Genomic DNA, 5480 nt, shown 5'->3' with positions numbered 1-5480 from the left:
GATCCTCGATTTAGGGCAAACTGCAATCAAAGCCATTGGGCTGGAGGGAGTGGTGTCACTGAAACCGCACTCCCTCTTATGCCACGTACACGCCAGCTTATATATTTTCTCATTTCATCAATTTCATACCACACGGTGGGAGTGGGAAAAAGGTTAGGAGAGAGAAAAGAAAGAAGAAAAGAAAGAAGATGATTGGTCGAGAGAGAGAGAGAGAGAGAGAGAGAGAGAGAGAGAGAGAGAGAGCAAGTAAAAGAGGAGGGAGAGAATGGGGAGTGAAGCCGAGGATTACCGTGGTGCGGCCTCCATCGCACCCAAACCACGGTGGATGGGCGGTGTTCATGCTAAGGTGGCAGGGAGACTGCGATCCCTACCGCAACCACTCCCTCAAGTCTAAGGGCATTACGATCTTTACCGCATTACCATTGGGATTTAATTTAACGAAACTATTTTTGTTAATGTTAATATAATAAATGGTTTGACGGGTCAACCCGCGAGTGGGTTATGTAGTTTCGGACTTTCGAGAGTCCAACGTATTTATAGTTAATTAATAGTTACTGAAATTAATGATTTAAGCTTTAAAAGCCGTAGGATCTTTATATAGATTTAGTCTATATTTTAATAATAATAATAATAATAATAATAATATTTAAGTGTTGGAAGTTCGTATGGTGTTAAAACAGATGTGTATTGTGGAACTTTTAATTTTTTTGTTTAATTCATAGACAACGACCGCTATCTTTTTCGCAGCCCATGCATATAAAAATAGCTAGTGGCCATTTTTTTGGTCATTAAATCTTCAAAAGTCTTCAATTTGGCGATTTTTTTTTTCGTCATTAAGTCTTCAATTTAGAGACCACCGTTTTAGTCACTAATACCTATTATGATGCTAAAAATTTATTTTGGTTATACTTTACCGTATAGTGACCCGTGAGTGACGACCCTTATAAAATTCGTCACTAAATTTGTAGCATTATCAAAATTCAGTGACCACTAAATTTGTGGTCGTTAATTGATATTATTAGTGACCAGATTATTGGTCGTCACTAAAAAATTGGTCACTAATAAAGACTTTTTCTTGTAGTGCTTATGTAGATTATTAACATCAGTTTCTTCACAAAATTAATTTTAAAATAAATATAATTCTTGGTATACATTATTATGATGATTTCATTTAACATAATAAAAATGTATCTTTTCGTGAAACCATTAATTTTGTAGCCAAACTTTATAATAAGTGTGTGCTAATTACACCTTTTCATGTTGGAAGGCTAAAAAATGAATATGGTATACTCAACCGGGAATAATCACAATATCAAATGATAGAAGATAATTCTCACTTAAACACCAAAGAAAAATGTTTCTAAGTGTTTTTGAAAAAAATATAAATAAAGATAGTGTGGCCATTTACAAATAAGAACTGTTAAAAAAATAGTTATTTATAGTAATGAGTACTATGGCCATTTACAAATAATTAAGAGCTGTTAAAAAAAACTACAAATAAAAAATCAGGTACAACTTTATTCATCAAGCACCAAAAGTGTCATTTTGCGTAATGGTTGGGCTGTATGTGATGATATGTACAATTTTAGGGGGAGGTTGATGCAAATCATCATCGCTTGAGATCAGTGTTAGGGTTGACGCCCACACTTTTCTTACTATATATATATATTAGATGTTCAGTTTCAATTTCATACGATTTCACAGCCGCTGTCATAATCAACCCTGTGAATCTAGATCCAGCATTCAAAGCAATATATTTTTTCTATATCTTCAAACTATTCAACTACTGGCATAGGAGGATATGGATATCTGAATATCATGGATTCTTTTGATAGCAAAGATCCGCAATATTTTAAAACAAAAAAATGTAAGTTAACTGATACGTTAATTTATACCATTCTGAATCATGTGTTTTGAAGCAGTTTTGTCCTTTTTTTTGGTGTTTAGAAGTTTATGTTGTTCGCCTGTCACTCACACTTTCTTGATCTGTTGTCAGTCTAGTTGAATCAGATCGGTACCCGTTAGGTGTTCATAGCATTTCAAGAGTCGGTTTTGTGGGTTTGTCTTGAGGCCACTGCACCTTACCCTTTCAGAGGTAAGTTTATAAAACGTTTTCTTTTGTAATTGTTTTGATGCCAATACATTTATAATGCTCAACATTCCAATTTATGCTATATCAAGTAACGCTTAAGTAGGGTCTAAATCTGACATCTTGTTCCATTCTTACTGAATGATGTTTGGAGATGATAGCGATCTTGACGGAAGTTGCAGATCTGATCACTAGATCTTGACATGCTTATTCCTTAAATATCAATAAATTTGGTTCCTGTAGTATTCTGCTTGTTTTAGTTTTGGTCCAAGGTTAAAATGGTCATTTAAGAAAAATCTAGTTATGCTGTGTTTTCATTTCTGATTGTTACATTTATCCTCCTTGCAGTGTGAAGGGGTAATTCTGATGTGAAGTGGATTGTTTTCCTTGGGAATGATATTTCTGATGACAACAAAGTGTTGCTTTCACAAGCAATTGATATCTTTCATCTGTGTATAAATTATAAACTATAAAATAGTGTTTTTATTATTATTCTACAGTTGTGCTACAGATTAATCAATTGATTACCATTTATTTTATTTTTGCTGGTTTTCATTGATTGTAACAAAAACGCTTCACATCTGGTTATTGATTCCATTACTGGAAGTGATTTTATTCCATCAATGGCTACAGACAAACATTGACATCACTAGTGACACTCTAAGGAACATCTTTGTTAGAAATGGAGGTGGTGGGTCCTCAAGGTGGAATTACTCAAGATGGTTTTGGTTTTAGTCTTTGCATGGAGAAGTAAAGTAAGCAATGAATGAATGAATAATGAATACCTTTTTGGTGGATTAATATTTGATGGTTTTAAAATATAGATTTGGTGTATGTTTGAAGATTGTTCCTTTGTTGAATATGTAATTATTGTTAATTTTTTCATGAATTTAGATTTTTTTTATAATGCTAGAATTTGCCGCTAACGTGTCACATAATATCTGTCGGTAATCTGTTAGTGAGTTTTTTCTAAATTTCGTCGGTAGTCAGTTAGCGAGTTAGTCCGTCAGTAATCTTTTGCAAAATAATATTTCTTCGATCGGTTACTAATTACCGATAGAAAAATCCGTTGCGAAATTTTTTCATAGCCGTCGGAATCCGTTACATATATGATATGCCTTTTTTGGGGAATCAATTGTATGATCAATACTTAACACCTTATAACCTTCTTTCCATATCTTTTACATGCATCATGAAGCCAAGGATAGTCCTGTCTAATTCCTTTGATTGTTCCAAGTAAAATAAACTTTCTTTCCTACCAAAAGTAGATTAAAAAACTTCGTATGAAAAAAAATAATAATAAATATCTTTAAAGGTGATAATAAACCTTCAATGCCTCGATGAAAAAGTATGACTTGCAACAACAAGTTATAGAACTTTTAGACTTTTTATCTCTGTGAAAATATGAAGGGGAAGAAGATCAAGAGACTTGCATTTTATTTAAAGATTGTAATAATGGAACTAACTTTTCTTGTATTCGTTAATCTCAAAAAGGTATGCAATAATAAACAAATTAGTTGCGTCCAGATAAGATGAAACTCCACCATGACCGGTAAAAAGTCAAATAAAAAAAAGTATTTTTATGTACGAAGTAAATGTTAGACTAATAGCACAAACCATTCCAGACGTTGACTGTAGCAAACTGGCTAATTAAAATAACACAGTTTTTTTTTTTTTTTTTTTTTTTTTTTTTGTGTTTTTGTCATAAAATCTGATAGTTGATGAGCTTGAACTGTAAACAAAGTAACCTTAAGCAATGTACCCCTACAATAAAATACTAATTACTTCAAAGCAACAAGCAATGTATATATGGGAAATATCACATAAAAAAAGTTAAATAATTCAGTCTATGTTGCTTAAGGTCAACTTCATGTTGTGACTTGATGGATTTGGATTAGATGTGTCTAGAGTACGTTGTGATATGACATGTCCGATAACATCTACAAATGTACAAAACAATAATATGAATTATGTGAATAATTTAAAGAATGTAAAAAAAAAATCAAATAACTAACCAAAACACAAATTGGTCGAGCAAGTTTGTTATAGAATTGAAGTAGAGTCAACAAAAACAAAGCCATGAAGTCGACCCGTAAAATCAGAACATTCCTTAAGAAGAGTTTTCCATTAGAACACAATGTGTTGGTCTTGGCTAGTAATACTAAAACCTTCGCTTGTTGCAGCCAAGTTTTGGTTTTGTAGTACATAGGTTTCTCTAACTTTGAGAAGATGTTGGACCCTGTTGAAGTTACTATTGAAAACGCATGCTTCGATTTTTGTGCCCAGTAAAAAAATTACCATGTTATCACATCATATACTACATGTAAACGTAAATAAAAAACGTTGAACATAACTTGTTCATCCAAAATAATTAGTTCGATCAATAACAATTCTTTCTTATTTTGGGTATAAATTTCCTCATCATCAGCACTCCAACCTTAAATGTTGTATCATGTGATACTACTCCAATGATTTGAAGGTAAGTAACTTTGGAAGTACACATTATTCTAAAAAGAAATGGTGTAACACCGCAAATTTCCAAACAAAATTTTCATTTTAAAATCATATAAATTTCATAAAACATTTCACAAAATCTCATTTGTTTAGTTTACAAAACACATCTCCATAATTGATTGATTAAAAATCCAGGATCCTCAAAACATAACTCTTTCTTTGGTGTGTACAATTGAGTCGGTGCCTTTCCGCGATCCTGAGAAAAACCTGAAACACATAACACATAACACGGTAAGCACAAAGCTTAATGAGTTCCCCAAAATACCACACACATCTCAATAGCCTCTCATGGCTATACTCAGATAAGACCCGCCGGTCAATGTGTCTCAGTGGGACCCTCTGGTCCTTAAACTCAGGTGGACCCTCCGGTCCTAACTCAATAAGCTCATAATAACAATACTCAGCATAAATCACAGAGACATAATGCAGAATATCACAACACACAAATAAGCACATAAGACATCTTAGTCACACAAGGATACCACTCACGGTAAGTATAGTGAGAAGACTCACCTCGGATGAAGAATGGCTCCTATATATGTTGTTGCTGCATACCGGCCTCTAACACTATGCCAAACCTACAGTGAACCCAATTAGGATCTAAGACCATACCCTCACTCATCATATCTAAAGATAGCCCATCAACTCGGTCCACAAATAGCCCAAACCCATTGGGCCCACCCAAGGCCCAACCCTTAAACTCAAGTAAAAAAGGCAAGCCCAACATATGGGCCTACTAATGGCCCAATCTTCCCAATTGGGCCCAACCTTAAATGGACCCAACCCCCAAGCCCAATAATCCTTTACTAAATCCCAGGAGGGTGAAAAGACCATTTTGCCCCTCAAAATTCACATTTGCTCGAAACCCTAAAAAGTC

At 33.9% G+C, this 5480-nt stretch overlaps 1 long non-coding RNA gene across 1 annotated transcript; it reads left to right on the top strand.

Annotated features, from left to right (window-relative positions):
* The first annotated feature begins 1715 nt into the window (after positions 1–1715).
* LOC145108422 (uncharacterized) lies at positions 1716–2914 on the top strand. Its single transcript, XR_013708263.1, has 3 exons — positions 1716–1867; positions 1997–2095; positions 2438–2914. It is a non-coding gene; the product is annotated as an uncharacterized LOC145108422 (long non-coding RNA).
* Positions 2915–5480: the final 2566 nt, after the last annotated feature.

The sequence above is a fragment of the Lactuca virosa genome, chromosome 1 (genome assembly GCF_052849685.1).
Source record: "Lactuca virosa cultivar CGN04683 chromosome 1, Lactuca_virosa_CGN04683_v6, whole genome shotgun sequence".
Taxonomy (NCBI): Eukaryota; Viridiplantae; Streptophyta; class Magnoliopsida; order Asterales; family Asteraceae; genus Lactuca; species Lactuca virosa.
The sequence above is the reverse complement of the archived record's forward strand: the minus strand, read 5'-3'. Positions and strand labels throughout refer to the sequence as shown.